The sequence below is a fragment of the Tamandua tetradactyla genome, chromosome 2 (assembly GCF_023851605.1).
Source record: "Tamandua tetradactyla isolate mTamTet1 chromosome 2, mTamTet1.pri, whole genome shotgun sequence".
NCBI classification, from domain to species: Eukaryota; Metazoa; Chordata; class Mammalia; order Pilosa; family Myrmecophagidae; genus Tamandua; species Tamandua tetradactyla.
Genome location: NC_135328.1, coordinates 117,778,578 through 117,802,117, shown reverse-complemented (window position 1 = coordinate 117,802,117; position 23,540 = coordinate 117,778,578). Strand labels below are relative to the sequence as shown.

Below are 23,540 nucleotides of genomic sequence, written 5' to 3'. Positions count from 1 at the left end.
TATTTAAAACCTTCCCATTAAACTTATAATAAAATTCAGACCAAAGCTCACATGCTCTAGCTTTCAAATCTCATCTCCCTTCAAGGAAAGACCACCCCCAGAAAGCACATGCAAATCAAATACATGGAAATCAGTAGACCATGATATCAGCTGAGATCACCAGCAAAACACAGGACCAGACTAATCAAAGGGAGGACTTTCTGTACTAAACTCTCCTAATGATATTCAATAACTGCATATGTCTACAGATGGAGGAGGCAGTGTTACATGGGTAATGGCCGAGAAAGCCTCTGGCCCTCTTCTATAATGTTATCCAAGGGTCCCTAAAAGGGAAAACAGCAAAAAAGTAGTATTAAACAATTTTATAATTGGAGGCAGTTATTGAAAAAACTAAAATTATATCATGCTTGCATTCAATGAGATGAGACTCTTTAACTGCTTACTCTTATGGTGCTGATCAAGGACAGTCTAATTCATCATAAGAGCAGTGTAATCCCTATCCATAATCAAACAAACCCCATAATTCCATAAACTATGCTACCAATATTTGTGATCCAGTGTTTATTCTCTGCTCTCTAATTCTCAGATCACCTTGAAAAATTGTTGCCCAGCACATGTCAGCTCTTCTAATGTGTTGAGAACAATTCATCACTGTGACCCTCTAGAGGAACTTTACCTCAGTGCCAATTTTTCTCAAGAAAAGAAAGCAAACACACTGTCATTTAGTTGTTTATTTGTATTGGCTAGATCTCAGGTGTCCTGCTTCCCAGTTTTCTGGAAGCATAACAGAGAACTGAGAATGACGACTTGTGTGAGATCTCCTCATGTAAGAAACATTCCATCTGTCAGTCCAGAACATTGACTCTTACCTCAGACCCAGTTGAGCATCCGTGATGGCCCATTCACTTAGCTGTGATTCTTACTTTGGGGCAAGTACATTGGCAGAGACATAATCCTGTGAAGAAAAATACATCATTACAGGGTCTAAAGATGTCTTTAGCAATCCACTTAAGAGGCTTCATCAGAATCCTCATGATAAGGTTTTCTGTGGTGAATTTGCTGCATAAATTGAGAAACGCAATATTAAATGCAAATGCAATTATTGTTTTCTAACTTGAGTCTCATTACACATCAGATGTACACATCAAGAATGCATCATCTTGATCATAAATGCATTGAGGTGGTCATTTGTTTTCTGTCCACTATTGTATCTTACTTTGTTGAACTACAGCAATGATCAAATTTGATAGATCCTCAAAAATGAAAGACCATTAGGAAATCAATCCTAAAGCATCAAGATTATTTTAGTGTCCTCCTTTGGCATTTTCATAGCACCATTTTTAGATTCGAAGTAAGGAATTAATATTTTTAAATATTGTCTCATTAAATGCCTCCTTATGAAGAGTTTGAGTTCTTTGAAAATATATGTGTGGTTTAATCACTTCTTCAATTTATAGAATTCATGTTTTGTGTTAATGAATGATAAAATTTTTTTAAAATTTAGGCTTTCAAACTCTTGATCTGCCACAATTTCATTTCTAACCATACTTTGCACTTACTGCCTCATATTTCATGTCATCAAGGATAGGAACCACTGTCCCTCAGAAATCTCTGCAATTCTATATTCTTGGAAATCCATAATCTACTTTTCTTTAGATCAAATTTTAATGGATTGAAAAGCTCTTTGCAACATTCAAAGTTTGTAAAGCTCCAGGAAAATCCAAGATTTGCCTTGTTCAAAGGATCATTTCATCACCTTTGTCCTAGTGATTTTTCTTGTGTCTGCTGTTTTAGTGCTTCACATGTATTTGTGGAAAACATCACTAATTTGTTTTAATTAATTCTTAAATTTTGCTAAAAATCATGTACTAAATTGCATAATCTTCAATAATGAAAAATATGAACTCCTTTTCTGTTCATTTTACTCAAGGACATGATTTATCTCAGGATGATCCACCATCAGTTACCATAATATCTACCCATGCTGGTTCTGATGTTACTGGGTCCTCTGCTTTACCTTCCCTACACTGCTTATGGTGGTCTCTCTATTTAGGTTTATTTAAAGGTTTTGGTTTTTTATTTCCAAAAAAATAGATCTAATTTACATTAAGAAGCTCTCTTCCAAATAACTATAAACTGGATATTAGTAGAGTAAATCTTATAGACTTCAAAATTGAAAGTCTGGAGGACATGGGGAAAATGAGATGAAGGAGCACTAAAAAAGCTGTGGTGGCATTGATTTCCCCTGTGAGCATTAATTCTCAAATTTGAGACCCTCATCCAACAAAATGATATTTCCTGAATTTGGAAAATTTGATCAACTTTCTGATGATCCTGACATTGAGTTTATATGTAATTTGGTCAATTTTTAGAAGTGAATCATGTTTCACAATTGATTTTGAAATGCTAGCCCTCATCTGCACATGTTATTTACATCCATCTCTATTTTCACAGTTTTTTAAAATGGAATGAATCATATCATATGTGCACATTTTACAAAGATAAACACAAAATTCACAAAGTTTAGTTTGCCTATATAATGTAATTTTTGGAGAGTTTAGATAAATAATGGCTACAGACAACATTTATGAATGTTAAACTTTGAGTAAGAAAAAGTTTTAAACACTTTGAAGAAATTGTACACTAAAATTTTAATGAAATAAAGCTTTAGAAGAACTATGTTTAGTTCTTGTGTTTGGCAAATATTCTTAGACCCCATTTCTCCAAACTGGCAGACTATTAATCTATCAAGTGTAGTTTACAATACTCTGTTAACTTAATAAACCAGCCCAATCCCCCTTTCTTTGTAATCTAATCAATCGTATCCACATCTATTAGACAATGGCTAAAACTTAAAATAACATATGCCCTGTTACTAAAAGTGATGGTTCTTTTACAGGATAAACTTCTAAAGAGAATAGGAACTTTATGGAAAATGACTCAGGAGGCACAAAACAATTTAAATCAAGAAACTAGCAAAATCCAGGGCTTTGAGGTAAGAATGAAGCTACTTTACCCCTTATTTTTAAAAAAGACTTGCAAATTGTTGAGTAAACTTACTAGCTAAATCCAGGTTACAGGATAATTGCTCCTTCTTTAGAACAGTAGTGGTTTTAAATGGTATAAAGTAATCCTAAATTTACAATCCATCACAGGCTAATGCATAAAGCTATATACCTGGTCTAGAAACACTGTAAATATAGGATCTAGCAAAGAAAACTTAGAGAAATCAGCCTCTCCAAGATTATCAGCCAATTATATATACCCCCTTATCCTTTAATGTTGACACCTCTTCTCATCATGAAAACATCAGAATGTGCATTGCCTAAAGATACCTATTGACTGGGAGAAGGATCAAAGGAGAAGGGGGAGATATAACAAAGAAAAAAGGATTTAACAAATGAATATGACTGCTGAGCCATTATAATGATATTTCTTCTAAAGCCTCCAGCATTTTGGAGCAGCTAGAAGGAAATGTGTAAATAGTAGAATGGTAACCCATAACAAACTCTATAATTTGTTCTATATCTACTTGTTGAAATGTACTTTGAAAATTATTGCTTTTTCTTTCTTTTCTTTACATATGTGGTATATTTCATAGTAAAAATCCTTTTAAAAACTATGTAAAGTATAGGTAGGGCATAATAAATATTATTATACCAACTTTGAAGGTTTAGATAAACTTTCCCAGACACTGAGTACAAGAAACCTTTCCACAAAATTTGCCTGTGAAGTGGTAGCTAGAGGGAATATAGCGTAAAATTTTCCTATTTACTTGAGTACTGTGGTGCATACCTAAATAGTTGTAAATACATAGCAAAATGAGGCTTAGGAAACAGAGCAAAAGAAAATATTTCAAGTGAGCAAGGTTAATAACAGATGCAGAAAAACTCTGAATCAGCATTTTAGGCAGTGAGACTGGGGCCACTGAGGGGGCTTGGCTTCAGCAGATGGGTCAGGAGATGTGACCTTAGGGAAAGGATGGATTTAATTGACTAGGTAATTTTTAAGAAAATCTGCAGGTATCAGGCAAGATTCTTTAGAGTATTTGTTCAGTGATGCCAAAGAAACAATATATGACACTTGAAGTTTCCCACTGGGAGCGAGAATACCTGATCATTCTAATCCAATATCCCTACAGGATTATTTAGATCTAAGGAGGATGAGGATCAAGGCTCAGTGTCAGCAGTTGAATTTATTTCTACATGAAGAAGAGCATCTCCAACTGGAGAGACTGAATAGGGAAGAGATGCAATTTTCCAACAACTCAGGGACCAAGCACAAGAAAGCTAGAATGACTAAACACACAGAAAGCCTGGGAGAAATGTACAAAGAAAGGTCTGAGGCCTGCCACATGCCAAGATGGAGCTTTTTCAGGTGAGATGGGAAGTTCACGCTCAGGGAGATGAATTATTTACTCTTCATGATTTTCAAGGCATTTAAATGATTCCTGTATGTATCATCACTCTCAGCTGAGAGATATATGTCCTTTTATGCCTATCATTCTGTTTGTCCAATCACTTTCACAGCAGGACTTGGGAAAACTACTGGAAAGGTGAGTTTATGCTGACAGCTCCTGATTCTTGGGGAAATCACTCTTATATTGATGAAGAAGATGATTCTGTTTTTAGCCACCAACTTCTTTTTTTTTTTTTAATTTTTTTTTTATTAATCAAAAAAAAGAAAAGAAATTAACACAACATTTAGAAATCATTCCATTCTACACATGCACTCAGTAATTCTTAGTATCATCACATAGATGTATGATCATCATTTCTTAGTACATTTGCATCGATTTAGGAAAAGAACTAGCAAAACAGCAGAAAAAGATATAGAATGTTAATATAGAGAAGAGAATTAAAATAATAATACTAATAAAAATATATATATATATTAAAAAAGGAAAAAGAAAAAAACAAAAACAAAAAACAAAAGATACAAACAAACAAACAAACAAAAAACTGTATTTCAGGTGCAGCTTCATTCAGTGTTCCAACATAGTTACATTACACTTAGGTATTATTGTGCTGTCCATTTTTGAGTTTTTGTTTCTAGTCCTGTTGCACAGTCTGTATCCCTTCAGCTCCAATTACCCATTATCTTACCCTGTTTCTAACTCCTGCTGGTCTCTGTTACCAATGATATATTCCAAGCTGATTCTCGAATGTCGGTTCACATCAGTGGGACCATACAGTATTTGTCCTTTAGTTTTTGGCTAGACTCACTCAGCATAATGTTCTCTAGGTCCATCCATGTTATTACATGCTTCATAAGTTTAGTCTGTCTTAAAGCTGCATAATATTCCATCGTAGGTATACGCCACAGTTTGTTTAGCCACTCGTCTGTTGATGGACATTTTGGCTGTTTCCATCTCTTTGCAATTGTAGATAATGCTGCTATAAACACTGGTGTGCAAATGTCTGTCTGTGTCTTTGCCCTTAAGTCCTTTGAGTAGATACCTAGCAGTGGTATTGCTGGGTCGTAATCCATTCTGCCATTCTATGTCTTTTGATTGGGAAATTCAGTCCATCAACTTTTAGTGTTATTACTGTTTGGATAATATTTTCCTCTACCATTTTGGCTTTTGTATTATATATATCATATCTGATTTTCCTTCTTTCTACACTTTACTCCATACCTCTCTCTTCTGTCTTTTCGTATCTGACTCTAGTGCTCCCTTTAGTATTTCTTGCAGAGCTGGTCTCTTGGTCACAAATTCTCTCAGTGACTTTTTGTCTATAAATGTTTTAATTTCTCCTTCATTTTTGAAGGACAATTTTGCTGGATATAGGAGTCTTGGTTGGCAGTTTTTCTCTTTTAGTAATTTAAATATATCATCCCACTGTCTTCTAGCTTCCATGGTTTCTGCTGAGAAATCTACACATAGTCTTATTGGGTTTCCCTTGTATGTGACAGATTGTTTTTCTCTTGCTGCTTTCAAGATCCTCTCTTTCTCTTTGAGCTCTGACATTCTAACTAGTAAGTGTCTTGGAGAACGCCTATTTGGGTCTATTCTCTTTGGGGTGTGCTGCACTTCTTGGATCTGCAAATTTAGGTCTCTCATAAGAGTTGGGAAATTTTCAGTGATAATTTCTTCCATTAGTTTTTCTCCTCCTTTTCCCTTCTCTTCTCCTTCTGGGACACCCACAACACGTATGTTTGTGTGCTTCATATTGTCATTCAGTTCCCTGATCCCTTGCTCAAGTTTTTCCATTCTTTTCCCTATAGTTTCTGTTTCTTTTTGGAATTCAGATGTTCCATCCTCCAGTTCACTAATTGTAGCTTCTGTCTCTTTAGATCTACCATTGTAGGTATCCATTGTTTTTTCCATTTTTTCTTCTTTGTCCTTCACTCCCATAAGTTCTGTGATTTGTTTTTTCAGATTTTCTATTTCTTCTTTTTGTTCAGCCCATGTCTTCTTCATGTCCTCCCTCAATTTATTGATTTGGTTTTTGAAGAGTTTTTCCATTTCTGTTCGTATGTTCAGCATTAGTTGTCTCAGTTCCTGTATCTCATTTGAACTATTGGTTTGTTCCTTTGACTGGGCCATATCTTTAATTTTCCGAGCGTCATCCATTATTTTCTGCTGGTGTCTGGGCATTTGATCAGATATCCCTGGGTGTGGGACCCGGCTGGTTGAAAGGTTTTTCTGTGAAATCTCTGGGCTCTGTTTTTCTTTTCCTGCCCAGTAGGTGGCGCTCGTGGCACTCGTCTGTCTGCGGGGCCCACCAGTAAAAGATGCTGTGGCTCCTTTAAATTGCCAATCCGAATCTTGCAGTCGGCCCGGCCTGGGAAACCATGCAAGGAGGGGGGGTTGCCGGCGGCTGCGGCTTGGGGGAGTGCCAGTCCAAATTGCCCAGCTAGCCCGAGACGCCAAGCGTGGCGGGAGGGCCCCGTTATCCGACGTTCCCAGTCAGACCGGGGAGCCACGTGCGTGGAGGGGACCCCAGTCGCCAGCCGCCCCGGCCGGGAAAACGCGCGCCCCTTGGGTATCTCACCGCAGCGGATTCTCCCTGCCCGTTCAGCCGTTCCAGAATGGGGTACGCTGTCTTTTTGGTCTCTGTCGTGGCTCCGGGAGCTGTTTTGTATTATTTCTGTTTCTTTAGTTGCTTTTCTGGAGGAGGAACTAAGACCCGCACGTCTTACTAAGCCGCCATCTTCTCCGGAAGTCTCGCCACCAACTTCTTTTTCTGTGGCTGATTTGTTTTGTTTTCCATAAGCACTAAAAGCTTATACTGCATTTTTTCAGATGTTTCCTACTTAAGAGGCCACATTCAAATATACCTAAAATCAGTCTGATATTCTGGGATATTTACAGTATTTTTTCTGTCTCCCCATTATACTTATTGGGCAGATGTTAAAGTGCTTCAAAGGAGGCATTTGCCCTAAAGAGACACAGGAAAGAGGCATGTTTAATAGGAATTGGAATGAAGTGGGATTTTATATCCATGAGACCCAATGACCAGTTTCTTTTCCAACACTTTGTCTCTCACTTATAGGTGCAGCCTCAAAGAGTGGCTGACTACATTTTGGGGCAAGACACTTGGGGCATGTCTTCCACAGTAGAATTGGACTCCATTGCTTGATAGAGAAAAGCAAAAATGACTAGCCTAGAGGACTATTCTCTTAGTTTCAATGATGATGCCTGTAGACCCAAAGGTATGGCCTGAAGTTGACTCTCTCTTTAAAGTTCCCCAATTTTTTTCTTTGAAGTGTGGGATTAGAGGGAAAAAACTATCCCTGGTAATTTTCTAAATTGCACGAATTTTGCTGTGTATGATTTCTTATTTCCCATGAGTATAAGGTAAAATTTATTGCCAATTTAACCAAAACGGGAGAATTCTGATGAAATATATTGTGGTGAAATCCAAGAATTTTGTAACACTGTATAATTAAACCTTGGAAATAAGCATTCTAACTGATGTGTTTCTTCCCAACACTGAACTGTTACAGATGCAGGAGCCACAGTCAGTGCATTCTACCCTCCCTTTTTGGTAATTCCCTGGATCTTTAAATTTCTGAAGGGCCTCAGAGATAAGAGACACCCCTCCTGAGGTTAAGCCTCAATTCCTGTCAGCAGTGGTCTCCTGAGGAAAGGCACTTTCTTGCTATTAATTTTTCTTGCAATTAATTAATTCAAAACCTTCATTGTGAAAAATATGACTAAATATTTGGTCATACTGCAGTGACCAGGACTGAATCCTAACTTAAAGATTGCTAAATATGCAAAACAAGGTAAGTACTTTTAGTTACATCTAAAGCATGGAGAATAGGAGAAAAGCCACAAGTTCCTGTGGTCATAAAGAGATGCAATATTGAGTTTAGGGATTAGCAATCATTTTAGCAGATATTTAAAGAATGCTCCTGTTTGGAAAGTGTAATATTATCACTAGTAGTTTTTAATATGTTTTATATTCTATGAGCATTTATTCATTTTTCAAAAACACTTATGATTCATTAAGTGAGGAATTTTGATGAAAAATAATTGAAATACTACTATTATCAACACATTTTTAAGACAATCTTGTAAATCCCCAAATTGTGTAGACAAGGGGATCTGCCACTTCTTATGATTAGCGACATCCCAGTTTCAAATTAGGTACATTTAACTATGGTAAATGGGCTAGAGGTATTTTTGAATTTATATTTTCCACTAAAGTTTCTTAATAATTGAATTTCTCATAATGAACAATTTAATTGATATTAACTATAGAAAAATTGGTGTGTAAACCAAAAAGACTGTATGCAAATAAAAAGAAAGTTTGTACATCAACTATAAGGCATTTTGGTGGTAAAGGTGGCCTTATCTAGAGCTCCAGTGCAGATCTGAACTTGAAGCATCAGCTTGGTAGACAAAGGAAGATTAGGCCTGAGCTGAAACTAGGTGAAAAGACAAAAAATTCTTAATAGGAAACCTATTTTTAAAAGATATATTCAGATGTTCCTAAATTTAAATTTCCTTGATTAAATGAACTATAAAACTCTAGCAATGCCACACCCTTTATTTAAATCTAGGGATGTTTTTTCCCCTTGAAAGGGGACAGTGGTAAGTTATATTGCTAAGACTTCCTCTGTAAGCACAGGGCTCCAAATTCATTGTATCATGAGTGTAACAATCCAGAGTTTGGCAATATATTCTTCCCCTTTAAAATTATATTTTTTAAAAGAATGTTTTCTGTTGTGCTAAGGAATTTGTTTCATCTGTATGTATACATGTGACCATTAAGTCTGACACTCTCCACCCAGCACTCCCCTTGAAGTCATGGCATTTTTTCCAGTGATACTATTGGCAGTGTCCCTCACATTATAGAAACTTTTAAATTGATTATGAGTAGAACATTCTTTTCTTAATATAAAGAACATTTCCTTCAATAATGAAGGAATCAATCACAGTATCATGCTGTTAGATGATGTGAGAAGCTGTGTTAGATTATCAAGACACAGCTTTTAAATCCAAATGATATTATTTTCCCTGCATGGGGAACACAGGCCTTCATCATTTGCAAGCACTCCTGGGAGCTGGATGTGGGTGACTGTTGGGACTGTGTACTAGTTTGAAAGCTGCCAGAATGTGATATATCAGAAATGGAATAGCTTTTTCAAAGGGGAATTTACTAAGTTACAAGTTTACAGGTCAAAGGAAGTAAAAGTGTGCAAATTAAGGCACTAACAAGAAGTTATCTTCACTCAAGAAAGTCCTATTGGCCTGGAACACCTCTGTCAGCTGGAAAGTCATGTAGCTGGCATCTGCTTGTCCCTTGCATGTTGTCTCTGTTGCTTTCAGTCTTCATCCATGTGGAGGTTCCTCACTGCTTCTCCAAGGCTGGATTCCATCTCTTGCTTTCCCTTGGCTCTCTCCAGTTTCTGGCTTGCTTAACACCTCATGGTGGTGTCTGCTGAGCTCTAAGCATCTCTGAACATCATTTCTCTGTTCTCTCAAGCAACTGTTGTCCAAGTGCCTACATCTGTTCTCTCTGTCAGCTCTGAGGCTTCTGTCATTTCCATAGGCTCTGCATTTCCCCAAAGTGTTTCCTCTTTTAAATTTTCTGGTAACCTAATCAAGACCCACCTAGAATGGGTAGAATCAAATGTCCACCTCATCAAAAGATTATACCCGCAATTGGGCATGTCATGTCTCCACTGAGATAATCAAATCAGAAGTATCCAATATACAGCCTTGAATCAGGGTTAAAGGACATGACTGCCTCCACAAGACTGAATAAGGATTAACGCATGGCTTTTCTGAGGTACATAATATTTTCAAACTGGCACAGACTGGTATCTATGGTTTTCTAGGAATTCCTGGATATGGAAGAATGGCAAACTTGTGGAATTTGAGAGCTTATTTCTTTTGTCTGTGAAGGAGCATAATTGTTCCAGTGTCCTCACCTCTGCTCTAAATACAAAAGTCTCACAGCTGGGTTGGTTTATTGATTTTGAGAGTGGAAAAAAATTGTGAGTTTTAGAATGTCCCCAAATTTCTCTCATTTGGGGCTAACCCAGTGACTCCTTCAATTTCCATGTCATTCCTTTCTTTTACACTGGCCATACATGAGGAGAGATAAGTCAAGAACCTGTGTTTATGTCAAAAATCTTTATATCTGAGAGGGCCCTTTTGAACCCAAGCAAAACAATACAGACTGTGTTGTCCTTTAAGCTTGTTCTAGTTTAATGCAATCACTTTATTTTTATTAAATTTAAGGAGAGTTTGAAAAGCAATATTTGTCTGCTCCATTTTCTTTAAATTAAAATTTTTGCTTTATTCCTGTTAGCAAAAATATATGCTATGATAGTTCAACTGCTTTGGAGCTTGCTGAAATATATGAATATTTATATGTGTGATTCTAACTTAATATTCTACTCAAGGAACAGAGTTTTCACACCACAATCACACATAGTTACCTACAATGTACATGTTAGGATGAAAGATCTTTTTCCTTAAGGAAACCTTCTGGCAACAAACTTCTCTTTTATAGGAATATCTCTTGTGACATGTAGGACAAGTACAGTCCTCTATATAAGTCTAGAGTGGTCTTTTCCCTTTGTAACAACATGAAGTATAAGACATAAAACAAGGGTCTTGTTTTTACTACTGTATACTCAGCAGGGAAAATGATGGCTGTGACAGAGTAGGTACTCAAATTTTAGAAGCATAAGTAAATTAATAAACCAATGAGATGATTACCTTATTTTCAGTAGAATTTGATTAATGCAGCTACTCAAAAATCCCTGTTTTTGGGCTTTCTAAAATAGTATAATTACCAAATCATATTGCTGAATGGGAAAGAGACAGAAAATTAGTTCAGAAACACATTTGTGTTTAGATTTTTCTGATTAATAATTGGCAATAATCATAAGTTGGTAATCCTATAAATAATTGAAAAAGACAAATTACTGGATGAACCACTGGTATAGGAAATGCTGAGGATAATACAGAATTTTGGAAGTTACTTTGGGCAGTAGTTCTCAAAGCACTTTTCCAGTTCTAAAGATCTGAATCATCTGTACCTTGTTAGAAGTGCAAATTCTCTGGTCAAACCCAAGACTCACTCAATCAAAATTGCATGTTGGCAACTGAAATCTGGGGTTTAACAACCCTTTCAGTTAAATCTGATGAAAGTTGAAGGTAGAAAAATGCTCAATTGTATTGATTCCTTTATCCAAAAACCCATTAATTTCTTATATCTGGGGATGAAGATTCAGCAAAAAGCAATGATGACTGAATAATTGTCAATGATGGGCAACATAGTGGACTCTAGGATATTAAAGGTGGAGGATCAAATCAGAAGTCAAAAGTTTGGATATCAGATTATTCTCATGGAAGATATATATAGTCATACATTTTTTGCATTATTCTCTTATCAGTGTAGGAAAAAACCCTTACTTAGAAACGGAAAATATAGGAAACAGAAAATCACCAACCATACAAAACCTACTCCAGTGTAGGCAGAATAAAAGTTAATGCCTTTAATTTGCATTCATAAACATTATCTACTCAGGATATTAATAGGATTTTAGGGGTTTTTTAGTGTATTTAAATCCTTGGGAATGTTATCATATGATGATGAGGTAGCAAGACATTGTTCATTCATGTAAACTTTTTTGCTTAATATGGATGTCAACAATGTTAAAGTTTGTGATTTATGGGTCAAAATATCAAATACAAATTTCAAGCAGAAGCAGATTTGTTCCATAACACCATAGCCAGTCCAGAAATGAAGAGAAATATCACAGATATCATAAAGAAAGCCTGACTAACCTGCTATGTGGATTCACTTTTATGACTAAGCATATAAGCATTGCAAATTGATGCAAAAATAAATAAGTCCTTAGAAATACACTGTGACATCTACCTCACCATACACAAAAATCAATCTTTGGTGTATCAGACATTCAAAATTAAAAGAAAACAGTCCATTTACAACAAATCCAATACAGGAAATATCTTTTGAATTTTTTGCTAGAAAGAGATTTCCTAATGAATACAGAAAACACAAATTAAATAAAGGAAATAATGAGCAATTTGACAACAAAAATGTTAGGGGCTTCTGATAACAACAGATAGCATAATGATAGTGAAATCCTGGTAAAAAATAATCATGGGATGCCTGAAAATTGATCACAAAAATACATCTAGCATTCCTGCTTCCCCCAAAAAACTCTGAAACAATTTCTTCACAAGAAAGGACAGACAATGGGGTGAAAATATGCTCAAACTTATCCATAATCAGCAAAAATAAAAATTATAGGCACATTTATTACAATCAGAGGAACATTTGAGATCTCCTAAATATTAAGCACTGGTGATTAAGGAGAAATGCAGAATAATATTGCATTATTATTCTTATTATTGTATAATACATACCTTATTATTAATATTATGAGACTGGAAATTGGTAACTCCTTTGGAAACTAAGCTCTAATAAAGCTGACGCTGGGCAAAATTCCTCTCATGAATGAATTATCCAGACTAGTTTGGAATAATTCACACCATGAGTGTCTAGTTCAAAATTGGTTATAGCAACACAACTTTACAATTATAAATGTAATTTTTAAATCCTGGAATTAATCTCAAACTGATTTGTAATGAAATGGATACATAAAATTGAGTTATATTCCTCTGAATTCATATATGGCATAAGGAACATGAATACACTATCAGTATACTAACAGTTTGGATAAATCTCAGAAATACATGGTTAAAATATAAAAAATCACAGAAGAATATGTATAATGTGACATACGTATATTTCAAAGCCTGCAAAAATGCATGATACATTGTTTAGGGTTACAAGCAGAGATTCTAAACCACAAGAGCAAGCAAAAAGATGAAAAAAACTTCAGGACAGCTGTTGTTCTGAGCTGGAAGAGAATGTGACATAGAATGGGTAAATACTGTGCTTAGAGTTAAAGCTTATTTATTTTTTAGTGAGAAAAGAACACAGTATTAACTTTGATAATGCTAATTTATAGGTATTCCATAAGTACTTTGTATCTATTAACTACTGAATGAAAATCAGAAACACTATTGTTTTAGCCTTCATAATTTTGTGTTTTATCTCAGCATTCATCTGATGTTGGCTAATCCACTTACCTCAAAGCTGACCTTTGGGCTAGTTAATAATTAGCTTTAGAGCCTTGAGACAAAGTCTCTCCCAGAGTCCAAATCCACATCTACAACCCCTACAAAACCCTCACAACTCAATTAAACCCTTTCTTGGTACCATATGATGAGCTCACCAGACCCACCATCTTCAGACACCCTGTCAGTTTCTGTATCAGGTATGTTTGCTTATAGTAAACAATCCTATGGAAGGGCAGGGAATCTACTAACCTCCACACCTGACCACAATGAAGGCACATGTCAATGGGTCTCTCTCATTCTGACTGTGTGCCCCAGTGGTTGACTGAGCCACCTGAGGTGATTGAGCTTCCCAGTGATCCCTCATGGCACACCTTGTACTCTCTCTTTTCTCATGCGTCATGCCTGACCTTCCAAATTCCTAACCATGCTGCCTATAATTCAATAAATTTTCTATTAAAAAATAAACCACTCAATACTGGCACTGCAGAGATGTCATACCCAATTGATATCATTTCCAAGGATTCCACTTGCTGAGTGGTTATAACCACACTCAAACATCAATTATAGAAACGAGGCTAGGCAATAGCACCCAGTAAAATATAAGGACAATCAAACTGTGTTAAATATGTGGGTATCATTTGGTCTTCAAAAGGCAAACAGATTTCTACCATCACATAATACAAGACCAGCACAGACACAAGGATATGGACAACACTTATTGGGATTATTAATGTTCTATAAGTACTCAGATCATAGTTGCATATATTAGTGGTAAAGAAGAAGTGCCTTTTTGGGGAGAGATTATCAGATTACTAAAAATGACAAGAGATCAAGATACAGATGTTTGAACAATGAAAGGCTTATTAGTTTTAAAATAAAAACTTAGTTTTTCTTTTTAACACAAAAACAGAAAGGGTAATGAAGGAATGATTTAAATAACCAAATTTTTTTGTCAGAAATTTCAGACCCACTGATTTCTATGTGGTTTTCAATATCCCAAAATGGTACAATATGAAGTTATTTCTTAAACACTTCTGAAATGTTTCATTTCCCCTAGGATCATTTTATATTGGTTTTGGTAATTGGTAACAATAAAGTATTGTGAATATTAAGTAAGAGATCATGACCATTAAATAAAAGATAATTTATGAAGAACTTTAAGAATCAAGGAGAGGAATGACATATAAATAGAAAATACACTTTTGGTATCAACTAGGATTCATTCGTTCACACCCACGTTACTATACTGTTTGGCTATACTAATATATTGCATTAATATAGGTATTGTGTGAGTTATAGGAATCATTTCATTAAATCCTCACAACCAATTCCTGATGTAGGTATTAATATTATTAACATTGTACATATAAGAAACCGGGGCATAATAGGTTAAGCAACTTGTTTGGTGGCACAAAAATTGTTAAGTGACAGAGTTAACATTCAAATCCAGGTCTGTGAGCCTGAAAAGCACACTTTTTAAACCACTATGCTACGGTGATTCTGTAAGTTTCTTGTACCAATTGTGATACAATCATTTTCCTTGTCCTGAATTTCACTGGGTGCTAAAGGATTGAGTAAGATCTTTGCTTTAGTAAATATGTTGAGCCACCCCACCAAATAATACTTGATAAATAATTATATGTGCAAGTAAACGCTCATTTTCAAGAAGGGTACAATCTAAAATATTTTGACCTTTATTAAGAAAGAGTGAAAAAACTGGAAATGCTCAGAATCCTATTTTTTTAGTGTAAAATTTAACCAAATAGTGGATGTGGAAGGGTTCTTCTTTATAAAAGAATCACAGCTAATAAATATAAAGCAAGATAATTAGAAAATTATTTTGTAACCCCAATTAAAATGATGGATCTAGCAAAGTCATGAATGACTACTAACTCACCAGGTGAAAAGTTGATGGAAACATTTATAACACACTGATTGCCTCAACTCAATTATGTTAAGTAATCCAAACAAAGTACTAAGCACCCTTTATGAAATATTTTTGACCAAAAAAAAAAAAGGATGTCAAATCTAACCAATCCTCTAGCTCTAACTATCATCAGAGACATACCTACATGTTATAACAACCCAAGGATAAAGTCTTCCTAATCCAGATGTGGGACATTCTACATATTACTGCAGACTTTTCAACAAATAAACAAAACCAAATAGGGAAGACAGTTACTGATTTTAAAGGAACATAAGACATATCCATCAAATGCAAATGACAGACCTCATGTGTATCCCAATTTGAATAAATCAACTGTTAAAGGATATTTCTTAGATAATCAGAAAATATTACATGACATTAAGGGATCATCACTAATACTGCTGGGTATACAAATGATCTTGTGCTAATATTAAAAAAAAGGGGGGAGCTAAATTCTATAATGGTCATACTGAAGAATTTACAGAGGGCTGACATTTGATTTTTAAAAAACATGTTATAAATACTCCAGAAAAAAAGGAGGTAGCAATAAATGAAATAAAAATGGCAGAATGTTAATAAAATATTGAGTCATTATACTGTTCTTTTTACATTTTACATATGTTTGGAAATTTCCTACATATACTGAAGATCAAAGTATGTACTTTGGATTCTGATTCAAACAAGCAAATTGTAAAAGGGCAATTTTGAGACAAATGGGGAAAACTGAATATAAACTGGATTTTAGATTGCTTTAAGGAATTAATAATTTGGGGGGATATATTATAGAATTATGGTTATTTTAAGTCCTTATTAATTAGAGTTAAATTCTAAACTATTTAAGGCAGAATTGATCAAATATCTGGGAATTGCATGCAGAAAAAAAAATGAGACAGAGGGGAAATCTAAGATTTGTTTTAAAATATCCAAGCAAAAACAAATAGAAGTGTGGAAAGAGATTTAATGAGGCAAAAATGGGAGAATGTTTGTAATTGTGAATATGACATAAAACTACAATAATTAAATCAATATAATTATTTCATTTAATAGAATATTTACTCTACTTAACTCTATTATGTTTGAAAAATTCCATAAAAAAATTACCTCCGATATGGTAGAAAAAAATATTAAATATAAGCAAATGATTGGAAACTGCTTTTATCTTCTGAGATTAACACACTTATGAATATGTAGATATATTAACAGAAAAAAAAAGAATGACATGATTTTGAGAAAAGAAATGTATACATTTTAAGACATATTCATCTAATCATGAGAATGAAGAAAGTAGCAATTAAAAGATTCAAAACTGGGTGGGGAGCATAGTAGGCACTCAATAAAAGTTTCTAAATGAATGATACTCTACAAATGATCTTCTCTCTTTCTATTCACAGTATGTAGCAATGTTCAACATCTAAATTTCTCTGAACACTATATTCAATTTTAAAATTTTCTAATTTTGATATACCTTTGAGGTTAAATTGTATACTAAAGAAAGTCGTTATCACAATAAAATCACAAAAACTAAAAGGGAACACCAGATACAATTTACTTCAACCTGCTTGTTGTACATATCAAGATGAGGTCCATAAGATGAGGCACAGAATAATATAGGCTAAACCTCTATTTATATTCAAAACATTTACTCACTTCATAAGACCTGAATTCTTCTTACTAAATGGTCCAATGATTTTTAAAAATCAGTTCCACAACTCCATTTTTCCCTAAGGATACTGAATTCACAGCTGGTAGGGAAATGATGCAAATAATTAAAAACCTCAATAAGTAAAAATCTGTATACTTGATATGCAATAAATGTCACCCGTAAAGTTTTTTTTTTAGCTAATCACTCAAAGAGAGAAATTGTTATGGGAAGTTGCAGGAAAATTCTGAAACAAGTTTTAAAAAAACAAAAAACATATAAAAAATAATTAAGTTGCCCCATTTGTTTATTTGATAAATTCAGTAAACTCCACTAATACCAGATCGAGGGAATGCAGAGACAAAATAAACAAAGACAGTGTAGAAAAGAATGACAGAAACAACAAAAAGATAATTACTAAATTACTTCCTACATAGATTAAGAGTTGTAGGCTATTTAGCCTAAACCATTGAGGAGTCCTTAATACAGAGTAGGACAGAAAGCATTTCTGGAGAAAATGATGCCTGGGCTCACTTTGTAAAAGGGAGTAGGAACTGGCTAGAACAGGGGCCGGAGGAGGTAAGGAGTGGATGTGGCTCTGGAATATCCCTGGAGACAGAGATAACTTGGACAACAAGACAGTGAACACCACGGGTATGAGCAGATACATATTGTTAAAGCATGCAGTGTCAGACAAAGGCATGCTGAGTGGGAAGATGAGGTGGGAAAAGGAGATAAAAAACATTTATGAAGGGCCCCAAGAATTTTAATTCTTTCAGTTAGAGGGAATCACCGAAAAGGAACAAATCATATCTGCATTTTTAAATACCCAGATCAGAATTCACACCACTCTGGGGAAGATGGATTTGAGAGACACACCAGGAGGTTGAAAAAGGGATAAGGAGGACTGTGGTAGGGAAAAAGAGGAAGCAATTTCACTCATTTTCATAGAACATGTAAAAAGTCACCTAATCAGAAAATTCTGCCCAACATTTCGAACTGTTAACAGGCATCATCAAGAAAATTATAAACCATTTGCTAGAATTCTAGAGGATAATTCAATAAAACATTACCAAAAATGTAGGGCCTAAAATTCTAAACATAATTCTAATTTCTACCACTCCATTATTCCTTTTAATTTTATGCTGCGCTATCTTCCTTTATCCTTAATTGGGGAAGGTAGGAATCAGTGGTTTATCTGTTTTATTTTCATCCTATTCAGTTTTATATATACATATATTTTGGTGGGGAGAGGGGGTAAATTACATGGTCTGTGAATTGAACCCGGGTCTCCCATATGGAAGGGGAGCATTCTACCACTGAAACACCCATATACTCCCCAGTTTTATATCTTTAAATGAACATTTTCTGTTTTCTATCACATGTATTGTCATTTGTTCCTTTACTGCATCATTCTTTCTGCTTTTGTTCACTGCTGTTTCTAACTTTTTTTATTAGATGTCTAATTCATTCATTTCCTTGTGTTCTTTTTAATTATATGTGTTAATTACTTGTGTTCAAAATGATTTTCTTCTAGATGGGGGTATAGGGGTATGGGTTTTTCTTTTTGGAGTAAAGAATATGTTATAAAATTGATTCTGGTGAAGAATGCACAACTACAGTGATTACACAGAAAGCCATTGATAGTACACTTTAAATGGACTGTGTAGTGTGAATATATCTCAACAACACTGCTTTAAAAATAAAAAAAAAGCAAAGAAGAAATCACAAAGGACCAATGTAACTGCATAGGAATTTACAATCTATGTAATCTATGTAAGAATTAGAACATAGACACCATGCTGGTTTGAAATGCTGTATGTACTATAGAAAAGTCATGTTTTAATCCTAATCCCATTTTGTAAAGGAAGCCATTTCTTCTAATCCCTATTCAATGCTATATGTTTGAAACTGTAATTAGATCATCTCCCTGGAGATGTGATTTAATTAAGAGTGGTTGTTAAGATGGATTAGGTGACAACATGACCTCCACCACTCGGGTGGGTCTTGATTAGTTTCTGAAGTTCTATAAAAGAGGAAACATTTTGGAGAATGAGAGTGGTTCAGAGAGAGCAAAGCAGAATAACACAACCATGAGAATCAGAGTCCACCAGCCAGTGACCTTTGGAGATGAAGAAGGAAAATGCCTCCCAGGGAGCTTCATGAAACAGGAAGCCAGGAGAAGAAGCTAGCAGATGATGCCGTGTTTGCCATGTGCCCTTCCAGATGAGAGGGGAGCCCTGACTGTGTTCACCATGTGCCTTTCCAGATGAGAGAGAAACTCTGACTGTTTGCCAAGTGCCCTCCCACTTGAGAGAGAAACCCTGAACTTCATCGGCCTTCTTGAGTCAAGGTATCTTTCCCCGGATGCCTTATATTGGACATTTCTATTGACCTGCTTTAACCAGGATATTTTCTCAGCCTTAGAACAGTAAACTAGCAACCTATTAAATTTCCTTTTTTTAAAAGCCATTCCATTTCTGCTATATTGCGTTCCAGCAGCTAGCAAACTAGAACAGGCACTTTACAACAGTTCCTAAAAAAAAAAAAAAAAACTACTCTGTACTTTACAACTTCCTTTTCATCCTACCAAAATTGTAAGGCAGATCCAAGCATGGAAAATGTTTATATTAATATTCTACAAATGTCAGTAAGGAAAACACTAAGGGCTTATAATAAATGGGCAAGGGGTGAAAAAAAAAGGCTTTTCTCAAAAGAGAAAACACAAGTGTGGGAAATATATTCAACCTAGAAATAAAAATATTGACAACACACAAAAAAAGATTTTCTTCTGAGTATACTTTTAGCCTATTGTCAAGGGGTAATAGCAAAGAATCTAAATCCCCATTATCAATCACAGTAAGCAGAACCAGCAGAGATATTTCATATAAATGCAACCCTTACCTTTTTGTCCAATCTTTGCAAGAATAGAATGAATCTGCACCATTAACTCCTCATTTGGGGAAGATTCTTTGCTGGCATTCATAAGTAATTGTAACAGTATTTGTGAACCACCTTTCACAACTAAGAAACTTGATCTTTGGCCACCACCTGTATTTTTAAGAAAAAATTAAAAAGAAAAAATCTTTCCATAACACATTATGTATCACAATTTATTAGCAGCCAAGAAATCTTTAAAGTAATCACTCCCAAAATCAGATTTTGTTTTAGGAAATCAAATTTTGTTTTCGGAAATAGCACAGAAACAGTTGACAGGTTCAAGGTTCTCAAATACATGGGCTGCAGATTAGTATGAGGGATACTCGATACCAAAGAACAGACTCAGTATGAGGTATGACAGTTTAATTGCCAATTTCCAATATACAAAAAAATGTCTATATCAAAAGGACCAGAAATTTTCAAAAACAGTACATATAATACACTGTTGATCACTGTTTATACACAGAAATTAGACCAAAGGAAACAAAAACTTAGCTGACATCAGCTCAACAAGAATGCTTAAGATATTAAGCGCAGTTTGAAGATATTTCATGTTCTGAAATAAATATTTGCTTCACTAAAACATTGTAAATTTGTGATTCCCAAACTTTTTCAACCAACTGGGAACTACCCATATATTATTGTTTTTATTTTTTCTTATTGTATAACATAAAACATATACAAAGCAAAGAAACAAGCAACAGCTTTCAAAGCACTCTTCAACAAGTACTTAAAGACTTTTTCGTGTGTGTGGAAAATGACATACATACAAAAAAGCAATAAATTCCAAAGCACAGCACAACAATTAGTTTTAGAACAGATTTCAGAGTTTGACATGGGTTATAATTCCACAATTTTAAGTTTTTATTTCTAGCTGCTCTAAGATACTAGAGACTAAAAGAGATATCAATTTAATGATTCAGCATTTGTTAAACCCTACCTTCTCTGTATAATTCTATCTTTCTATCTCACTCTTTAGGGATATGTGGGCTATGGCCATTCTAATTTTTTCATGTTGGAAAGGACTGTCAATAACATAGGGTACGGAGATGGAACTGGCTGATGTTCTGGAGAGGCTGGGCCTGGTCCAGGGATCCATCTGGAGGTCGTAGATTTCTGGAAAGTTACCCTAATACATGGAACTTTTGTAGAATCTTATATATTGCCCTAGGTTTTCTTTAGGATTGGCTGAAATGGTTTTGGCTGGCAAGTTATGATAGGTAGAAATGCGTAACTGAAGCTTGCTTAACAGTGACCTCCAGAGTAGGCTCTCGACTTTATTTGAACTCTCTCTGACACTGATGTTTCATTAGTTACATTTCTTTTCCCCTTTTGGCCAAGATGGAATTGTTCATCCCACAATACCAGGGTCAGACTCATCCCCAGGAGTTATCTCCCATGTCACCAGGGAGATTTTCACCCCTGGATATCATGTCCCACGTAGTGGGGAGGGCAATGATTTCACTTACAGGGTTGGACTTAGAGAGAGTGAGGTCACATCTGAGCAACAAAAGAGTTCATCCAGAAGTATCTCTTAGGCATAACTGCAGGGAAGCTAAACCTCTCCACTACCTACATAAGCTTCACAAGACTAAGCCTCAAGATCAAGGGCTTGGCCTACTGATTTGGGTATCCCTAATGTTTGACACAGTATCAGGCAGTTCCCTGATGGTAAAGTTTAACAGGAACTATCTATATTTTACAGATGAGCTTTCAATTTCTCTTAGAGCAAAAGTATTCATGTTTCCACTATTCTCCTTTATCACTCCAGTCTCTTATTCTTGACATGAACAATTTGAGTTACTGTTATTATTTCCTTAGTGTCAATATCATTACAAGAATGAATTTGTCATTTTAATTCATCATCTTTCTATAAATAAATAAGTAAATGAAGCACAGTTTAAAGAGCCCCGTAAAGTGTATGGTGACTCCCCAGCACCCTCTGTGGTCAGTTTCCTGTGTGTTCTTCCAAAAGGACTGTGCACACACACATGCACGTGGACCCTCCAGTGCATGGAACCCTTAGACCTTATAAAATACAGGTTTATTTCTCCAAATGGTCTCTCACTAAAGACACTGTTTGTACCTTGATACTTTGACATATCAATAAATAAAGAGCCTCTCCCTTCTCATCAAGGTCTACATAATAGAAACCATTATATGGCTAGGCCATTGCTTATATAACCAGTTACCGACTGAATGATATCTAGTTGCTTTTAGTCTTTTGCTATTGAAAACAAATTGTAATAAATAACTAAGAATGTATCTTTACGTATGATCAAGTATACCTATATATGGATAAATTTCTAGAATTTCTGGGTGAAAGAATATGAGCATTTATTTTGTTATATATTACCACAAAATTGTCCTCCAAGAAGCTGTTTACATTCCCATCAGCAATGGTGAAGGGTAACTGCTTCTCAAAGCCTGTACAATCTAAAGAAGTGCAAATGATGTACATTCATTACATTTCTTTCATTAAAAGAAGTGTAACTAATAAAGTATCAGTGGCTGGGAGAGGTCCAACAGAGTTGAGAGGCTACCCTGGAAGTGGCCCTTCCACAAAATTCTGTTAGACGTTGCTACCTATCACAACCTGCTAAACCCCAACCACGACCATTCCAGCCACTCCTAAAGAATACCTACGGCAATATATAAGATTCCACAAGGGATCCATGCATCAGAGTTACTTTCCAGAAATCTACAACCTCCAGATGAGTTCATGGACCAGGTAAGTCCTGAAACCTAGAGGGCCCAACCTCTCCAGAACATCAGCTAGTTCCATCTCCCTACCCCATATTACTGACAGCCCCTTTAAACATGAAAAAGTGAGAATGGCAATAGCCCAAACACCCTAAAGAGAAGGATAGAAAAATCAAAGGTGGTGGTGGAGATACACAGGGAAGGTAGGGTTATAGGTAAACACCTAAAATTGTGGAATTGTAATTCATGTCAAACTCTGAAATATGTTCTACAAATAAATAATTGTGCTGCTGTGCTTTGAAATTTACTGCTTTTTTGTATACGTTATTTTTCACAAAAATGAGAGAGAAAAAGTTGATTGTGGTGATAAAAAAAGATTAAAACCTAGCTTCCTGTATTCTGGAGCAGTTAGAAGAAAAAATCTGACAGCCCCGTCCACAGCCCATGAGGAGGCCAGGCTAGAGGAGAAGAAAGTGGCACCCTGAGACGCAGGTGCAGTGCCACCCCATCGGCCACGAGGAAGAGGCAACGGTCAGACAAGGCCACATACACCTGCCAGTGGCCACGACTCTGACCAGTCATGCAGCCCAGGTCAAGAGCAATATGCATGACAAAAACTTGCTCTTAACTCCACTATTAGATGCCAGAGGCATCCAAGTTGTTCTACTTATTCTTTGGGAAGGTACAATAACTCCACAGAGCATTTAAATATAAGTAGTGAACAGCCTAGGGTGACCAGGCTATCT

At 35.5% G+C, this 23,540-nt stretch overlaps 1 pseudogene; it reads right to left on the bottom strand.

Moving 5' to 3' along the window:
* The window catches only part of LOC143657166 (transmembrane protein 132B-like), a 42,138-nt pseudogene extending 18,762 nt beyond the window's left edge, over positions 1–23,376 (bottom strand).
* Positions 23,377–23,540: the final 164 nt, after the last annotated feature.